The sequence below is a fragment of the Schistocerca gregaria genome, chromosome 1, assembly GCF_023897955.1.
Source record: "Schistocerca gregaria isolate iqSchGreg1 chromosome 1, iqSchGreg1.2, whole genome shotgun sequence".
NCBI lineage: Eukaryota > Metazoa > Arthropoda > Insecta > Orthoptera > Acrididae > Schistocerca > Schistocerca gregaria.
Genome location: NC_064920.1, coordinates 500988253 through 501004762, shown reverse-complemented (window position 1 = coordinate 501004762; position 16510 = coordinate 500988253). Strand labels below are relative to the sequence as shown.

At 53.4% G+C, this 16510-nt stretch overlaps 29 non-coding genes across 29 annotated transcripts; all 29 read right to left on the bottom strand.

Annotated features, from left to right (window-relative positions):
* Positions 1-385: 385 nt before the first annotated feature.
* On the bottom strand, positions 386-457 carry Trnae-cuc (transfer RNA glutamic acid (anticodon CUC)). The gene has a single exon. It is a non-coding gene; the product is annotated as a tRNA-Glu (tRNA).
* Positions 458-903: 446 nt separating this feature from the next.
* Trnal-uag (transfer RNA leucine (anticodon UAG)) lies at positions 904-985 on the bottom strand. Its single transcript has one exon. It is a non-coding gene; the product is annotated as a tRNA-Leu (tRNA).
* Positions 986-1439: 454 nt separating this feature from the next.
* Trnah-gug (transfer RNA histidin (anticodon GUG)) lies at positions 1440-1511 on the bottom strand. Its single transcript has one exon. It is a non-coding gene; the product is annotated as a tRNA-His (tRNA).
* A 391-nt stretch (positions 1512-1902) lies between these two features.
* On the bottom strand, positions 1903-1973 carry Trnae-cuc (transfer RNA glutamic acid (anticodon CUC)). Its single transcript has one exon. It is a non-coding gene; the product is annotated as a tRNA-Glu (tRNA).
* Positions 1974-2418: 445 nt separating this feature from the next.
* Positions 2419-2500, bottom strand: Trnal-uag (transfer RNA leucine (anticodon UAG)). Its single transcript has one exon. It is a non-coding gene; the product is annotated as a tRNA-Leu (tRNA).
* A 451-nt stretch (positions 2501-2951) lies between these two features.
* Positions 2952-3023, bottom strand: Trnah-gug (transfer RNA histidin (anticodon GUG)). Its single transcript has one exon. It is a non-coding gene; the product is annotated as a tRNA-His (tRNA).
* A 391-nt stretch (positions 3024-3414) lies between these two features.
* Positions 3415-3486, bottom strand: Trnae-cuc (transfer RNA glutamic acid (anticodon CUC)). The gene has a single exon. It is a non-coding gene; the product is annotated as a tRNA-Glu (tRNA).
* A 445-nt stretch (positions 3487-3931) lies between these two features.
* Trnal-uag (transfer RNA leucine (anticodon UAG)) lies at positions 3932-4013 on the bottom strand. The gene has a single exon. It is a non-coding gene; the product is annotated as a tRNA-Leu (tRNA).
* Positions 4014-4466: 453 nt separating this feature from the next.
* Trnah-gug (transfer RNA histidin (anticodon GUG)) lies at positions 4467-4538 on the bottom strand. The gene has a single exon. It is a non-coding gene; the product is annotated as a tRNA-His (tRNA).
* Positions 4539-4929: 391 nt separating this feature from the next.
* Trnae-cuc (transfer RNA glutamic acid (anticodon CUC)) lies at positions 4930-5001 on the bottom strand. The gene has a single exon. It is a non-coding gene; the product is annotated as a tRNA-Glu (tRNA).
* Positions 5002-5446: 445 nt separating this feature from the next.
* Trnal-uag (transfer RNA leucine (anticodon UAG)) lies at positions 5447-5528 on the bottom strand. The gene has a single exon. It is a non-coding gene; the product is annotated as a tRNA-Leu (tRNA).
* Positions 5529-5981: 453 nt separating this feature from the next.
* Trnah-gug (transfer RNA histidin (anticodon GUG)) lies at positions 5982-6053 on the bottom strand. Its single transcript has one exon. It is a non-coding gene; the product is annotated as a tRNA-His (tRNA).
* Positions 6054-6444: 391 nt separating this feature from the next.
* On the bottom strand, positions 6445-6516 carry Trnae-cuc (transfer RNA glutamic acid (anticodon CUC)). The gene has a single exon. It is a non-coding gene; the product is annotated as a tRNA-Glu (tRNA).
* A 445-nt stretch (positions 6517-6961) lies between these two features.
* On the bottom strand, positions 6962-7043 carry Trnal-uag (transfer RNA leucine (anticodon UAG)). Its single transcript has one exon. It is a non-coding gene; the product is annotated as a tRNA-Leu (tRNA).
* Positions 7044-7496: 453 nt separating this feature from the next.
* Positions 7497-7568, bottom strand: Trnah-gug (transfer RNA histidin (anticodon GUG)). The gene has a single exon. It is a non-coding gene; the product is annotated as a tRNA-His (tRNA).
* Positions 7569-7959: 391 nt separating this feature from the next.
* Positions 7960-8031, bottom strand: Trnae-cuc (transfer RNA glutamic acid (anticodon CUC)). The gene has a single exon. It is a non-coding gene; the product is annotated as a tRNA-Glu (tRNA).
* Positions 8032-8476: 445 nt separating this feature from the next.
* Trnal-uag (transfer RNA leucine (anticodon UAG)) lies at positions 8477-8558 on the bottom strand. The gene has a single exon. It is a non-coding gene; the product is annotated as a tRNA-Leu (tRNA).
* A 453-nt stretch (positions 8559-9011) lies between these two features.
* Positions 9012-9083, bottom strand: Trnah-gug (transfer RNA histidin (anticodon GUG)). The gene has a single exon. It is a non-coding gene; the product is annotated as a tRNA-His (tRNA).
* Positions 9084-9474: 391 nt separating this feature from the next.
* On the bottom strand, positions 9475-9546 carry Trnae-cuc (transfer RNA glutamic acid (anticodon CUC)). Its single transcript has one exon. It is a non-coding gene; the product is annotated as a tRNA-Glu (tRNA).
* Positions 9547-9991: 445 nt separating this feature from the next.
* Trnal-uag (transfer RNA leucine (anticodon UAG)) lies at positions 9992-10073 on the bottom strand. Its single transcript has one exon. It is a non-coding gene; the product is annotated as a tRNA-Leu (tRNA).
* A 453-nt stretch (positions 10074-10526) lies between these two features.
* Positions 10527-10598, bottom strand: Trnah-gug (transfer RNA histidin (anticodon GUG)). The gene has a single exon. It is a non-coding gene; the product is annotated as a tRNA-His (tRNA).
* Positions 10599-10989: 391 nt separating this feature from the next.
* Positions 10990-11061, bottom strand: Trnae-cuc (transfer RNA glutamic acid (anticodon CUC)). Its single transcript has one exon. It is a non-coding gene; the product is annotated as a tRNA-Glu (tRNA).
* Positions 11062-11506: 445 nt separating this feature from the next.
* Positions 11507-11588, bottom strand: Trnal-uag (transfer RNA leucine (anticodon UAG)). Its single transcript has one exon. It is a non-coding gene; the product is annotated as a tRNA-Leu (tRNA).
* Positions 11589-12041: 453 nt separating this feature from the next.
* Positions 12042-12113, bottom strand: Trnah-gug (transfer RNA histidin (anticodon GUG)). The gene has a single exon. It is a non-coding gene; the product is annotated as a tRNA-His (tRNA).
* A 391-nt stretch (positions 12114-12504) lies between these two features.
* On the bottom strand, positions 12505-12576 carry Trnae-cuc (transfer RNA glutamic acid (anticodon CUC)). The gene has a single exon. It is a non-coding gene; the product is annotated as a tRNA-Glu (tRNA).
* A 445-nt stretch (positions 12577-13021) lies between these two features.
* Positions 13022-13103, bottom strand: Trnal-uag (transfer RNA leucine (anticodon UAG)). Its single transcript has one exon. It is a non-coding gene; the product is annotated as a tRNA-Leu (tRNA).
* A 453-nt stretch (positions 13104-13556) lies between these two features.
* On the bottom strand, positions 13557-13628 carry Trnah-gug (transfer RNA histidin (anticodon GUG)). Its single transcript has one exon. It is a non-coding gene; the product is annotated as a tRNA-His (tRNA).
* A 391-nt stretch (positions 13629-14019) lies between these two features.
* Trnae-cuc (transfer RNA glutamic acid (anticodon CUC)) lies at positions 14020-14091 on the bottom strand. Its single transcript has one exon. It is a non-coding gene; the product is annotated as a tRNA-Glu (tRNA).
* A 445-nt stretch (positions 14092-14536) lies between these two features.
* Trnal-uag (transfer RNA leucine (anticodon UAG)) lies at positions 14537-14618 on the bottom strand. Its single transcript has one exon. It is a non-coding gene; the product is annotated as a tRNA-Leu (tRNA).
* Between the last annotated feature and the right edge of the window lie 1892 nt (positions 14619-16510).

The window sequence follows — 16510 nt, the reverse complement described above, 5'->3', positions numbered from 1 at the left end:
ACACACGCGAGACAGATAAGCAGCTGGCTGGAATGCAAGTGTCGATACACAGCAAAGCCTAAGCCTAGGCCAAGGTGTACGCCACAGCAGTGGCAGACACGGTCTCCATCACATGCATGCGAGCTAATGAACGTGCCTGCGCTGTCAGTACACTAACTACAGTGGTTAGCTGCATCCACCTCCGTGGCAATGTGTTGCAGACCTCCAAGCCTCTTGACAACAGGTACCGGTATGTGGCTGGATAACAAGTGGATAGACGCCCATCTCTCTCGCCGTCAGGTGTTGCAACGAATCATACTTAACGTGGCTTTGTGCACGCGTCAGCGTAGCGTCAGTCGAGCAAAGTCGAGACAAGTCGCATAAGAGGAGCAACAAAAACGCGCACTTCCGGTACCGGGAATCGAACCCGGGCCTCCTGGGTGAGAGCCAGGTATCCTAGCCACTAGACCACACCGGATAACGACGGCAGCGCTCCTCCAGCGAACGCAGCAGCAACCCACGGTTAATCGACGACAAGTGTAAAAAAATCCACTCTCTCGCGTTTATAGAGCGGCGTGCTCCGGACGCATTTCGTGGAGACGAACGCCAGCAATGATGAGAGCAAAAGGCGCCTACAAATCCTGTCGTTGCACCACGCACTGTTCTACGACAATTCACGAAACAGACGCTCACGCCTTGTTGTGCCGTTTTCTTTGCGGGCAATGAGTGCAGCTGTCTACGACACAGGCAACATTACACGTTTGGCACCTGTGGGTTTGGAACCCACGCCTCCAAAGAGACTGGTGCCTGATACCAGCGCCTTAGACCGCTCGGCCACGCTACCTACACAACACGCGCGTCACAAGAGCTGCGTCCTACCCCACGAGAACACACCGCATCGGCACAAAAATGAGACGTCAAAATTGGCAACGGTGGGATTCGAACCCACGCCTCCGAAGAGACTGGTGCCTAAAACCAGCGCCTTAGACCGCTCGGCCACGTTACCGTTGGAGCAGCAGCGGCAAAACGTTTCATTTGTACTACAAAGGTCACTTCGAAATGGAAGTATCTTGGCAATCGCCGGTGCCATGTCCACTGGAAGCATCTCTTTAGGCCATCCACAACAAGAAAGTGCCGTGCCCGCCGTATGGTAGCGACGCCACTTGTCTGTAGCTGTCGCAGTTAAGGAGACAGCATCAAGAGACGTTTTCGTGCCGTGACCATGTTTCGAAACCTGGGCTTTCCGTAACCACTAAAGTATCATAGCTGTACCTGTCGGGCGGAGCTAGAATGTTCCATGTAACAGACATATGTGAGCTCAAGAAGGTTGCACTTGTGATGAAGTGGTAGTACGGACTGCGGCCTGCGGAACACGAGTGAAAAACCAAGGAAGCACTGTGATTTCGGGTACTCGTGCACTATCGTCAATGCAACGGCAGCAAGGAGAAACTTTCAAAAATTGCCGTGACCAGGATTCGAACCTGGGTTATTGCGGCCACAACGCAATGTCCTAACCACTAGACGATCACGGCCATGGCCACGGAGGCGCCCACGGAAGCAGCTGGCTGGAATGCAAGTGTCGATACACAGCAAAGCCTAAGCCTAGGCCAAGGTGTACGCCACAGCAGTGGCAGACACGGTCTCCATCACATGCATGCGAGCTAATGAACGTGCCTGCGCTGTCAGTACACTAACTACAGTGGTTAGCTGCATCCACCTCCGTGGCAATGTGTTGCAGACCTCCAAGCCTCTTGACAACAGGTACCGGTATGTGGCTGGATAACAAGTGGATAGACGCCCATCTCTCTCGCCGTCAGGTGTTGCAACGAATCATACTTAACGTGGCTTTGTGCACGCGTCAGCGTAGCGTCAGTCGAGCAAAGTCGAGACAAGTCGCATAAGAGGAGCAACAAAAACGCGCACTTCCGGTACCGGAATCGAACCCGGGCCTCCTGGGTGAGAGCCAGGTATCCTAGCCACTAGACCACACCGGATAACGACGGCAGCGCTCCTCCAGCGAACGCAGCAGCAACCCACGGTTAATCGACGACAAGTGTAAAAAAATCCACTCTCTCGCGTTATAGAGCGGCGTGCTCCGGACGCATTTCGTGGAGACGAACGCCAGCAATGATGAGAGCAAAAGGCGCCTACAAATCCTGTCGTTGCACCACGCACTGTTCTACGACAATTCACGAAACAGACGCTCACGCCTTGTTGTGCCGTTTTCTTTGCGGGCAATGAGTGCAGCTGTCTACGACACAGGCAACATTACACGTTTGGCACCTGTGGGTTTGGAACCCACGCCTCCAAAGAGACTGGTGCCTGATACCAGCGCCTTAGACCGCTCGGCCACGCTACCTACACAACACGCGCGTCACAAGAGCTGCGTCCTACCCCACGAGAACACACCGCATCGGCACAAAAATGAGACGTCAAAATTGGCAACGGTGGGATTCGAACCCACGCCTCCGAAGAGACTGGTGCCTAAAACCAGCGCCTTAGACCGCTCGGCCACGTTACCGTTGGAGCAGCAGCGGCAAAACGTTTCATTTGTACTACAAGGTCACTTCGAAATGGAAGTATCTTGGCAATCGCCGTGCCATGTCACTGGAAGCATCTCTTTAGGCCATCCACAACAAGAAAGTGCCGTGCCCGCCGTATGGTAGCGACGCCACTTGTCTGTAGCTGTCGCAGTTAAGGAGACAGCATCAAGAGACGTTTTCGTGCCGTGACCATGTTTCGAAACCTGGGCTTTCCGTAACCACTAAAGTATCATAGCTGTACCTGTCGGGCGGAGCTAGAATGTTCCATGTAACAGACATATGTGAGCTCAAGAAGGTTGCACTTGTGATGAAGTGGTAGTACGGACTGCGGCCTGCGGAACACGAGTGAAAAACCAAGGAAGCACTGTGATTTCGGGTACTCGTGCACTATCGTCAATGCAACGGCAGCAAGGAGAAACTTTCAAAAATTGCCGTGACCAGGATTCGAACCTGGGTTATTGCGGCCACAACGCAATGTCCTAACCACTAGACGATCACGGCCATGGCCACGGAGGCGCCCACGGAAGCAGCTGGCTGGAATGCAAGTGTCGATACACAGCAAAGCCTAAGCCTAGGCCAAGGTGTACGCCACAGCAGTGGCAGACACGGTCTCCATCACATGCATGCGAGCTAATGAACGTGCCTGCGCTGTCAGTACACTAACTACAGTGGTTAGCTGCATCCACCTCCGTGGCAATGTGTTGCAGACCTCCAAGCCTCTTGACAACAGGTACCGGTATGTGGCTGGATAACAAGTGGATAGACGCCCATCTCTCTCGCCGTCAGGTGTTGCAACGAATCATACTTAACGTGGCTTTGTGCACGCGTCAGCGTAGCGTCAGTCGAGCAAAGTCGAGACAAGTCGCATAAGAGGAGCAACAAAAACGCGCACTTCCGGTACCGGGAATCGAACCCGGGCCTCCTGGGTGAGAGCCAGGTATCCTAGCCACTAGACCACACCGGATAACGACGGCAGCGCTCCTCCAGCGAACGCAGCAGCAACCCACGGTTAATCGACGACAAGTGTAAAAAAATCCACTCTCTCGCGTTATAGAGCGGCGTGCTCCGGACGCATTTCGTGGAGACGAACGCCAGCAATGATGAGAGCAAAAGGCGCCTACAAATCCTGTCGTTGCACCACGCACTGTTCTACGACAATTCACGAAACAGACGCTCACGCCTTGTTGTGCCGTTTTCTTTGCGGGCAATGAGTGCAGCTGTCTACGACACAGGCAACATTACACGTTTGGCACCTGTGGGTTTGGAACCCACGCCTCCAAAGAGACTGGTGCCTGATACCAGCGCCTTAGACCGCTCGGCCACGCTACCTACACAACACGCGCGTCACAAGAGCTGCGTCCTACCCCACGAGAACACACCGCATCGGCACAAAAATGAGACGTCAAAATTGGCAACGGTGGGATTCGAACCCACGCCTCCGAAGAGACTGGTGCCTAAAACCAGCGCCTTAGACCGCTCGGCCACGTTACCGTTGGAGCAGCAGCGGCAAAACGTTTCATTTGTACTACAAAGGTCACTTCGAAATGGAAGTATCTTGGCAATCGCCGTGCCATGTCCACTGGAAGCATCTCTTTAGGCCATCCACAACAAGAAAGTGCCGTGCCCGCCGTATGGTAGCGACGCCACTTGTCTGTAGCTGTCGCAGTTAAGGAGACAGCATCAAGAGACGTTTTCGTGCCGTGACCATGTTTCGAAACCTGGGCTTTCCGTAACCACTAAAGTATCATAGCTGTACCTGTCGGGCGGAGCTAGAATGTTCCATGTAACAGACATATGTGAGCTCAAGAAGGTTGCACTTGTGATGAAGTGGTAGTACGGACTGCGGCCTGCGGAACACGAGTGAAAAACCAAGGAAGCACTGTGATTTCGGGTACTCGTGCACTATCGTCAATGCAACGGCAGCAAGGAGAAACTTTCAAAAATTGCCGTGACCAGGATTCGAACCTGGGTTATTGCGGCCACAACGCAATGTCCTAACCACTAGACGATCACGGCCATGGCCACGGAGGCGCCCACGGAAGCAGCTGGCTGGAATGCAAGTGTCGATACACAGCAAAGCCTAAGCCTAGGCCAAGGTGTACGCCACAGCAGTGGCAGACACGGTCTCCATCACATGCATGCGAGCTAATGAACGTGCCTGCGCTGTCAGTACACTAACTACAGTGGTTAGCTGCATCCACCTCCGTGGCAATGTGTTGCAGACCTCCAAGCCTCTTGACAACAGGTACCGGTATGTGGCTGGATAACAAGTGGATAGACGCCCATCTCTCTCGCCGTCAGGTGTTGCAACGAATCATACTTAACGTGGCTTTGTGCACGCGTCAGCGTAGCGTCAGTCGAGCAAAGTCGAGACAAGTCGCATAAGAGGAGCAACAAAAACGCGCACTTCCGGTACCGGGAATCGAACCCGGGCCTCCTGGGTGAGAGCCAGGTATCCTAGCCACTAGACCACACCGGATAACGACGGCAGCGCTCCTCCAGCGAACGCAGCAGCAACCCACGGTTAATCGACGACAAGTGTAAAAAAATCCACTCTCTCGCGTTATAGAGCGGCGTGCTCCGGACGCATTTCGTGGAGACGAACGCCAGCAATGATGAGAGCAAAAGGCGCCTACAAATCCTGTCGTTGCACCACGCACTGTTCTACGACAATTCACGAAACAGACGCTCACGCCTTGTTGTGCCGTTTTCTTTGCGGGCAATGAGTGCAGCTGTCTACGACACAGGCAACATTACACGTTTGGCACCTGTGGGTTTGGAACCCACGCCTCCAAAGAGACTGGTGCCTGATACCAGCGCCTTAGACCGCTCGGCCACGCTACCTACACAACACGCGCGTCACAAGAGCTGCGTCCTACCCCACGAGAACACACCGCATCGGCACAAAAATGAGACGTCAAAATTGGCAACGGTGGGATTCGAACCCACGCCTCCGAAGAGACTGGTGCCTAAAACCAGCGCCTTAGACCGCTCGGCCACGTTACCGTTGGAGCAGCAGCGGCAAAACGTTTCATTTGTACTACAAAGGTCACTTCGAAATGGAAGTATCTTGGCAATCGCCGTGCCATGTCCACTGGAAGCATCTCTTTAGGCCATCCACAACAAGAAAGTGCCGTGCCCGCCGTATGGTAGCGACGCCACTTGTCTGTAGCTGTCGCAGTTAAGGAGACAGCATCAAGAGACGTTTTCGTGCCGTGACCATGTTTCGAAACCTGGGCTTTCCGTAACCACTAAAGTATCATAGCTGTACCTGTCGGGCGGAGCTAGAATGTTCCATGTAACAGACATATGTGAGCTCAAGAAGGTTGCACTTGTGATGAAGTGGTAGTACGGACTGCGGCCTGCGGAACACGAGTGAAAAACCAAGGAAGCACTGTGATTTCGGGTACTCGTGCACTATCGTCAATGCAACGGCAGCAAGGAGAAACTTTCAAAAATTGCCGTGACCAGGATTCGAACCTGGGTTATTGCGGCCACAACGCAATGTCCTAACCACTAGACGATCACGGCCATGGCCACGGAGGCGCCCACGGAAGCAGCTGGCTGGAATGCAAGTGTCGATACACAGCAAAGCCTAAGCCTAGGCCAAGGTGTACGCCACAGCAGTGGCAGACACGGTCTCCATCACATGCATGCGAGCTAATGAACGTGCCTGCGCTGTCAGTACACTAACTACAGTGGTTAGCTGCATCCACCTCCGTGGCAATGTGTTGCAGACCTCCAAGCCTCTTGACAACAGGTACCGGTATGTGGCTGGATAACAAGTGGATAGACGCCCATCTCTCTCGCCGTCAGGTGTTGCAACGAATCATACTTAACGTGGCTTTGTGCACGCGTCAGCGTAGCGTCAGTCGAGCAAAGTCGAGACAAGTCGCATAAGAGGAGCAACAAAAACGCGCACTTCCGGTACCGGGAATCGAACCCGGGCCTCCTGGGTGAGAGCCAGGTATCCTAGCCACTAGACCACACCGGATAACGACGGCAGCGCTCCTCCAGCGAACGCAGCAGCAACCCACGGTTAATCGACGACAAGTGTAAAAAAATCCACTCTCTCGCGTTATAGAGCGGCGTGCTCCGGACGCATTTCGTGGAGACGAACGCCAGCAATGATGAGAGCAAAAGGCGCCTACAAATCCTGTCGTTGCACCACGCACTGTTCTACGACAATTCACGAAACAGACGCTCACGCCTTGTTGTGCCGTTTTCTTTGCGGGCAATGAGTGCAGCTGTCTACGACACAGGCAACATTACACGTTTGGCACCTGTGGGTTTGGAACCCACGCCTCCAAAGAGACTGGTGCCTGATACCAGCGCCTTAGACCGCTCGGCCACGCTACCTACACAACACGCGCGTCACAAGAGCTGCGTCCTACCCCACGAGAACACACCGCATCGGCACAAAAATGAGACGTCAAAATTGGCAACGGTGGGATTCGAACCCACGCCTCCGAAGAGACTGGTGCCTAAAACCAGCGCCTTAGACCGCTCGGCCACGTTACCGTTGGAGCAGCAGCGGCAAAACGTTTCATTTGTACTACAAAGGTCACTTCGAAATGGAAGTATCTTGGCAATCGCCGTGCCATGTCCACTGGAAGCATCTCTTTAGGCCATCCACAACAAGAAAGTGCCGTGCCCGCCGTATGGTAGCGACGCCACTTGTCTGTAGCTGTCGCAGTTAAGGAGACAGCATCAAGAGACGTTTTCGTGCCGTGACCATGTTTCGAAACCTGGGCTTTCCGTAACCACTAAAGTATCATAGCTGTACCTGTCGGGCGGAGCTAGAATGTTCCATGTAACAGACATATGTGAGCTCAAGAAGGTTGCACTTGTGATGAAGTGGTAGTACGGACTGCGGCCTGCGGAACACGAGTGAAAAACCAAGGAAGCACTGTGATTTCGGGTACTCGTGCACTATCGTCAATGCAACGGCAGCAAGGAGAAACTTTCAAAAATTGCCGTGACCAGGATTCGAACCTGGGTTATTGCGGCCACAACGCAATGTCCTAACCACTAGACGATCACGGCCATGGCCACGGAGGCGCCCACGGAAGCAGCTGGCTGGAATGCAAGTGTCGATACACAGCAAAGCCTAAGCCTAGGCCAAGGTGTACGCCACAGCAGTGGCAGACACGGTCTCCATCACATGCATGCGAGCTAATGAACGTGCCTGCGCTGTCAGTACACTAACTACAGTGGTTAGCTGCATCCACCTCCGTGGCAATGTGTTGCAGACCTCCAAGCCTCTTGACAACAGGTACCGGTATGTGGCTGGATAACAAGTGGATAGACGCCCATCTCTCTCGCCGTCAGGTGTTGCAACGAATCATACTTAACGTGGCTTTGTGCACGCGTCAGCGTAGCGTCAGTCGAGCAAAGTCGAGACAAGTCGCATAAGAGGAGCAACAAAAACGCGCACTTCCGGTACCGGGAATCGAACCCGGGCCTCCTGGGTGAGAGCCAGGTATCCTAGCCACTAGACCACACCGGATAACGACGGCAGCGCTCCTCCAGCGAACGCAGCAGCAACCCACGGTTAATCGACGACAAGTGTAAAAAAATCCACTCTCTCGCGTTATAGAGCGGCGTGCTCCGGACGCATTTCGTGGAGACGAACGCCAGCAATGATGAGAGCAAAAGGCGCCTACAAATCCTGTCGTTGCACCACGCACTGTTCTACGACAATTCACGAAACAGACGCTCACGCCTTGTTGTGCCGTTTTCTTTGCGGGCAATGAGTGCAGCTGTCTACGACACAGGCAACATTACACGTTTGGCACCTGTGGGTTTGGAACCCACGCCTCCAAAGAGACTGGTGCCTGATACCAGCGCCTTAGACCGCTCGGCCACGCTACCTACACAACACGCGCGTCACAAGAGCTGCGTCCTACCCCACGAGAACACACCGCATCGGCACAAAAATGAGACGTCAAAATTGGCAACGGTGGGATTCGAACCCACGCCTCCGAAGAGACTGGTGCCTAAAACCAGCGCCTTAGACCGCTCGGCCACGTTACCGTTGGAGCAGCAGCGGCAAAACGTTTCATTTGTACTACAAAGGTCACTTCGAAATGGAAGTATCTTGGCAATCGCCGTGCCATGTCCACTGGAAGCATCTCTTTAGGCCATCCACAACAAGAAAGTGCCGTGCCCGCCGTATGGTAGCGACGCCACTTGTCTGTAGCTGTCGCAGTTAAGGAGACAGCATCAAGAGACGTTTTCGTGCCGTGACCATGTTTCGAAACCTGGGCTTTCCGTAACCACTAAAGTATCATAGCTGTACCTGTCGGGCGGAGCTAGAATGTTCCATGTAACAGACATATGTGAGCTCAAGAAGGTTGCACTTGTGATGAAGTGGTAGTACGGACTGCGGCCTGCGGAACACGAGTGAAAAACCAAGGAAGCACTGTGATTTCGGGTACTCGTGCACTATCGTCAATGCAACGGCAGCAAGGAGAAACTTTCAAAAATTGCCGTGACCAGGATTCGAACCTGGGTTATTGCGGCCACAACGCAATGTCCTAACCACTAGACGATCACGGCCATGGCCACGGAGGCGCCCACGGAAGCAGCTGGCTGGAATGCAAGTGTCGATACACAGCAAAGCCTAAGCCTAGGCCAAGGTGTACGCCACAGCAGTGGCAGACACGGTCTCCATCACATGCATGCGAGCTAATGAACGTGCCTGCGCTGTCAGTACACTAACTACAGTGGTTAGCTGCATCCACCTCCGTGGCAATGTGTTGCAGACCTCCAAGCCTCTTGACAACAGGTACCGGTATGTGGCTGGATAACAAGTGGATAGACGCCCATCTCTCTCGCCGTCAGGTGTTGCAACGAATCATACTTAACGTGGCTTTGTGCACGCGTCAGCGTAGCGTCAGTCGAGCAAAGTCGAGACAAGTCGCATAAGAGGAGCAACAAAAACGCGCACTTCCGGTACCGGGAATCGAACCCGGGCCTCCTGGGTGAGAGCCAGGTATCCTAGCCACTAGACCACACCGGATAACGACGGCAGCGCTCCTCCAGCGAACGCAGCAGCAACCCACGGTTAATCGACGACAAGTGTAAAAAAATCCACTCTCTCGCGTTATAGAGCGGCGTGCTCCGGACGCATTTCGTGGAGACGAACGCCAGCAATGATGAGAGCAAAAGGCGCCTACAAATCCTGTCGTTGCACCACGCACTGTTCTACGACAATTCACGAAACAGACGCTCACGCCTTGTTGTGCCGTTTTCTTTGCGGGCAATGAGTGCAGCTGTCTACGACACAGGCAACATTACACGTTTGGCACCTGTGGGTTTGGAACCCACGCCTCCAAAGAGACTGGTGCCTGATACCAGCGCCTTAGACCGCTCGGCCACGCTACCTACACAACACGCGCGTCACAAGAGCTGCGTCCTACCCCACGAGAACACACCGCATCGGCACAAAAATGAGACGTCAAAATTGGCAACGGTGGGATTCGAACCCACGCCTCCGAAGAGACTGGTGCCTAAAACCAGCGCCTTAGACCGCTCGGCCACGTTACCGTTGGAGCAGCAGCGGCAAAACGTTTCATTTGTACTACAAAGGTCACTTCGAAATGGAAGTATCTTGGCAATCGCCGTGCCATGTCCACTGGAAGCATCTCTTTAGGCCATCCACAACAAGAAAGTGCCGTGCCCGCCGTATGGTAGCGACGCCACTTGTCTGTAGCTGTCGCAGTTAAGGAGACAGCATCAAGAGACGTTTTCGTGCCGTGACCATGTTTCGAAACCTGGGCTTTCCGTAACCACTAAAGTATCATAGCTGTACCTGTCGGGCGGAGCTAGAATGTTCCATGTAACAGACATATGTGAGCTCAAGAAGGTTGCACTTGTGATGAAGTGGTAGTACGGACTGCGGCCTGCGGAACACGAGTGAAAAACCAAGGAAGCACTGTGATTTCGGGTACTCGTGCACTATCGTCAATGCAACGGCAGCAAGGAGAAACTTTCAAAAATTGCCGTGACCAGGATTCGAACCTGGGTTATTGCGGCCACAACGCAATGTCCTAACCACTAGACGATCACGGCCATGGCCACGGAGGCGCCCACGGAAGCAGCTGGCTGGAATGCAAGTGTCGATACACAGCAAAGCCTAAGCCTAGGCCAAGGTGTACGCCACAGCAGTGGCAGACACGGTCTCCATCACATGCATGCGAGCTAATGAACGTGCCTGCGCTGTCAGTACACTAACTACAGTGGTTAGCTGCATCCACCTCCGTGGCAATGTGTTGCAGACCTCCAAGCCTCTTGACAACAGGTACCGGTATGTGGCTGGATAACAAGTGGATAGACGCCCATCTCTCTCGCCGTCAGGTGTTGCAACGAATCATACTTAACGTGGCTTTGTGCACGCGTCAGCGTAGCGTCAGTCGAGCAAAGTCGAGACAAGTCGCATAAGAGGAGCAACAAAAACGCGCACTTCCGGTACCGGGAATCGAACCCGGGCCTCCTGGGTGAGAGCCAGGTATCCTAGCCACTAGACCACACCGGATAACGACGGCAGCGCTCCTCCAGCGAACGCAGCAGCAACCCACGGTTAATCGACGACAAGTGTAAAAAAATCCACTCTCTCGCGTTATAGAGCGGCGTGCTCCGGACGCATTTCGTGGAGACGAACGCCAGCAATGATGAGAGCAAAAGGCGCCTACAAATCCTGTCGTTGCACCACGCACTGTTCTACGACAATTCACGAAACAGACGCTCACGCCTTGTTGTGCCGTTTTCTTTGCGGGCAATGAGTGCAGCTGTCTACGACACAGGCAACATTACACGTTTGGCACCTGTGGGTTTGGAACCCACGCCTCCAAAGAGACTGGTGCCTGATACCAGCGCCTTAGACCGCTCGGCCACGCTACCTACACAACACGCGCGTCACAAGAGCTGCGTCCTACCCCACGAGAACACACCGCATCGGCACAAAAATGAGACGTCAAAATTGGCAACGGTGGGATTCGAACCCACGCCTCCGAAGAGACTGGTGCCTAAAACCAGCGCCTTAGACCGCTCGGCCACGTTACCGTTGGAGCAGCAGCGGCAAAACGTTTCATTTGTACTACAAAGGTCACTTCGAAATGGAAGTATCTTGGCAATCGCCGTGCCATGTCCACTGGAAGCATCTCTTTAGGCCATCCACAACAAGAAAGTGCCGTGCCCGCCGTATGGTAGCGACGCCACTTGTCTGTAGCTGTCGCAGTTAAGGAGACAGCATCAAGAGACGTTTTCGTGCCGTGACCATGTTTCGAAACCTGGGCTTTCCGTAACCACTAAAGTATCATAGCTGTACCTGTCGGGCGGAGCTAGAATGTTCCATGTAACAGACATATGTGAGCTCAAGAAGGTTGCACTTGTGATGAAGTGGTAGTACGGACTGCGGCCTGCGGAACACGAGTGAAAAACCAAGGAAGCACTGTGATTTCGGGTACTCGTGCACTATCGTCAATGCAACGGCAGCAAGGAGAAACTTTCAAAAATTGCCGTGACCAGGATTCGAACCTGGGTTATTGCGGCCACAACGCAATGTCCTAACCACTAGACGATCACGGCCATGGCCACGGAGGCGCCCACGGAAGCAGCTGGCTGGAATGCAAGTGTCGATACACAGCAAAGCCTAAGCCTAGGCCAAGGTGTACGCCACAGCAGTGGCAGACACGGTCTCCATCACATGCATGCGAGCTAATGAACGTGCCTGCGCTGTCAGTACACTAACTACAGTGGTTAGCTGCATCCACCTCCGTGGCAATGTGTTGCAGACCTCCAAGCCTCTTGACAACAGGTACCGGTATGTGGCTGGATAACAAGTGGATAGACGCCCATCTCTCTCGCCGTCAGGTGTTGCAACGAATCATACTTAACGTGGCTTTGTGCACGCGTCAGCGTAGCGTCAGTCGAGCAAAGTCGAGACAAGTCGCATAAGAGGAGCAACAAAAACGCGCACTTCCGGTACCGGGAATCGAACCCGGGCCTCCTGGGTGAGAGCCAGGTATCCTAGCCACTAGACCACACCGGATAACGACGGCAGCGCTCCTCCAGCGAACGCAGCAGCAACCCACGGTTAATCGACGACAAGTGTAAAAAAATCCACTCTCTCGCGTTATAGAGCGGCGTGCTCCGGACGCATTTCGTGGAGACGAACGCCAGCAATGATGAGAGCAAAAGGCGCCTACAAATCCTGTCGTTGCACCACGCACTGTTCTACGACAATTCACGAAACAGACGCTCACGCCTTGTTGTGCCGTTTTCTTTGCGGGCAATGAGTGCAGCTGTCTACGACACAGGCAACATTACACGTTTGGCACCTGTGGGTTTGGAACCCACGCCTCCAAAGAGACTGGTGCCTGATACCAGCGCCTTAGACCGCTCGGCCACGCTACCTACACAACACGCGCGTCACAAGAGCTGCGTCCTACCCCACGAGAACACACCGCATCGGCACAAAAATGAGACGTCAAAATTGGCAACGGTGGGATTCGAACCCACGCCTCCGAAGAGACTGGTGCCTAAAACCAGCGCCTTAGACCGCTCGGCCACGTTACCGTTGGAGCAGCAGCGGCAAAACGTTTCATTTGTACTACAAAGGTCACTTCGAAATGGAAGTATCTTGGCAATCGCCGTGCCATGTCCACTGGAAGCATCTCTTTAGGCCATCCACAACAAGAAAGTGCCGTGCCCGCCGTATGGTAGCGACGCCACTTGTCTGTAGCTGTCGCAGTTAAGGAGACAGCATCAAGAGACGTTTTCGTGCCGTGACCATGTTTCGAAACCTGGGCTTTCCGTAACCACTAAAGTATCATAGCTGTACCTGTCGGGCGGAGCTAGAATGTTCCATGTAACAGACATATGTGAGCTCAAGAAGGTTGCACTTGTGATGAAGTGGTAGTACGGACTGCGGCCTGCGGAACACGAGTGAAAAACCAAGGAAGCACTGTGATTTCGGGTACTCGTGCACTATCGTCAATGCAACGGCAGCAAGGAGAAACTTTCAAAAATTGCCGTGACCAGGATTCGAACCTGGGTTATTGCGGCCACAACGCAATGTCCTAACCACTAGACGATCACGGCCATGGCCACGGAGGCGCCCACGGAAGCAGCTGGCTGGAATGCAAGTGTCGATACACAGCAAAGCCTAAGCCTAGGCCAAGGTGTACGCCACAGCAGTGGCAGACACGGTCTCCATCACATGCATGCGAGCTAATGAACGTGCCTGCGCTGTCAGTACACTAACTACAGTGGTTAGCTGCATCCACCTCCGTGGCAATGTGTTGCAGACCTCCAAGCCTCTTGACAACAGGTACCGGTATGTGGCTGGATAACAAGTGGATAGACGCCCATCTCTCTCGCCGTCAGGTGTTGCAACGAATCATACTTAACGTGGCTTTGTGCACGCGTCAGCGTAGCGTCAGTCGAGCAAAGTCGAGACAAGTCGCATAAGAGGAGCAACAAAAACGCGCACTTCCGGTACCGGGAATCGAACCCGGGCCTCCTGGGTGAGAGCCAGGTATCCTAGCCACTAGACCACACCGGATAACGACGGCAGCGCTCCTCCAGCGAACGCAGCAGCAACCCACGGTTAATCGACGACAAGTGTAAAAAAATCCACTCTCTCGCGTTATAGAGCGGCGTGCTCCGGACGCATTTCGTGGAGACGAACGCCAGCAATGATGAGAGCAAAAGGCGCCTACAAATCCTGTCGTTGCACCACGCACTGTTCTACGACAATTCACGAAACAGACGCTCACGCCTTGTTGTGCCGTTTTCTTTGCGGGCAATGAGTGCAGCTGTCTACGACACAGGCAACATTACACGTTTGGCACCTGTGGGTTTGGAACCCACGCCTCCAAAGAGACTGGTGCCTGATACCAGCGCCTTAGACCGCTCGGCCACGCTACCTACACAACACGCGCGTCACAAGAGCTGCGTCCTACCCCACGAGAACACACCGCATCGGCACAAAAATGAGACGTCAAAATTGGCAACGGTGGGATTCGAACCCACGCCTCCGAAGAGACTGGTGCCTAAAACCAGCGCCTTAGACCGCTCGGCCACGTTACCGTTGGAGCAGCAGCGGCAAAACGTTTCATTTGTACTACAAAGGTCACTTCGAAATGGAAGTATCTTGGCAATCGCCGTGCCATGTCCACTGGAAGCATCTCTTTAGGCCATCCACAACAAGAAAGTGCCGTGCCCGCCGTATGGTAGCGACGCCACTTGTCTGTAGCTGTCGCAGTTAAGGAGACAGCATCAAGAGACGTTTTCGTGCCGTGACCATGTTTCGAAACCTGGGCTTTCCGTAACCACTAAAGTATCATAGCTGTACCTGTCGGGCGGAGCTAGAATGTTCCATGTAACAGACATATGTGAGCTCAAGAAGGTTGCACTTGTGATGAAGTGGTAGTACGGACTGCGGCCTGCGGAACACGAGTGAAAAACCAAGGAAGCACTGTGATTTCGGGTACTCGTGCACTATCGTGCCAATCGTTCGCACATCTTACGCTCTCTGTTGAGATGATATATAGAGAGCGACTCCCCGTCCACGGCACCCACAGGCTGGCTCCGAGTAACTGGCCCTCTACCCTTTCGCCGCAGATCGGACAAAAGTTCGGCCTGAAATTGTTTGAAAATGGGAAGAAGATGCGGCTGGGCCGTAACTTGGCGGGCGAGGTCCTTCAAGCAGCTCTGATAAAACTGTGACGTCGAGCGACGCCAGTACGCTGCGTCTCGGCTAAAATTAAATAAAAAGTTCCGGACTGCAGGTTTGGCAGTGCCAACCCACCACCCGAGATAGCTGCTGTCACCGGGTTTAGTCTGCAAAAGTTTGTGCCACATATCAGTGAAGGACTGCTGAAAATGAGAGTCGGCCAGCAGGCTGCAGTTCAACTTCCATAGATTTCTGCGATAGGAAGGCCTATAAAATGGAAGCGAAAGTTCACAAAAATAACTGCAGTGATCTGAAAAAATAACTGGCCTGACCTAAGATCGAACCACCGGGCCCGCTAGTGACGATGACACATAGATACGATCAAGTCGGCTGTGTCCCGTTGGATAAAAATATGTATATTGGGTTTCAACCGGGTGGAGCATTCGCCACGTGTCCTTCAGATTAAAACTTGTGAGAAGCGTGTGGAGTTCCTGACACTTGTTGGGGCGCGGCTCCTGATCGCGATCATCGGTGACAGCATTAAAATCGCCGCCTAGAATTAAATGAGCGGAATTCCGGTGCAAAATCTCACACAGCTCCTGACTATAAAAGAGCCGCCGCGCCGCGTAGTCGCTACCGGAAGGAGCATAAACATTAACAAACGCGACGCCTTCAATAGTGCACGCAATAGCGCGGCCAGTAGGGAGACACTCGATATTAGTGACAGTGAGCCCGGGGCAGACTAAAATAGCTGTACCGGTGACATTGTCTGACACCACATTATCCACAATAACGTAGTCACTCAGATCGGTTAAAAGCAGGAGAGCCTCACGTGTCACTTCTTGCAAAAAGGCGACATGGCAACGGGTTTCACATAAAAGAGTTTTTAAGGCAAAGACCTTATGAGGACTACGCATTTTGTTAACATTAACAGTAAGTATACGCCACCGACGCGTGTCAGGAACCATACACAACGCAAGGAGCAACAAATACAGTGTGCACAAGAAGCGAGGCAGTATCGCTGCGAAGATAACGCGGAATGTAGACAAGATCGGCAAAAATGGCATACCGACAGGTGGCAGGTATCATACACAAATTACCCACGAAAGAAGGGTCTACAATAACAGTCACAAGGGCGCCCCCAAAACAAAGCAACACGTGAACATGAACGGCAAAAACGATCTACCGCAGGCTACCGAACGCCAAGCACAGCTAAAACACCAACAGATAAGAAGATACAATATACACATACAATAAGATGTGCCCCGGTGCCCCGGCACAGCGAGGACGACGCAGTCGAGCGACA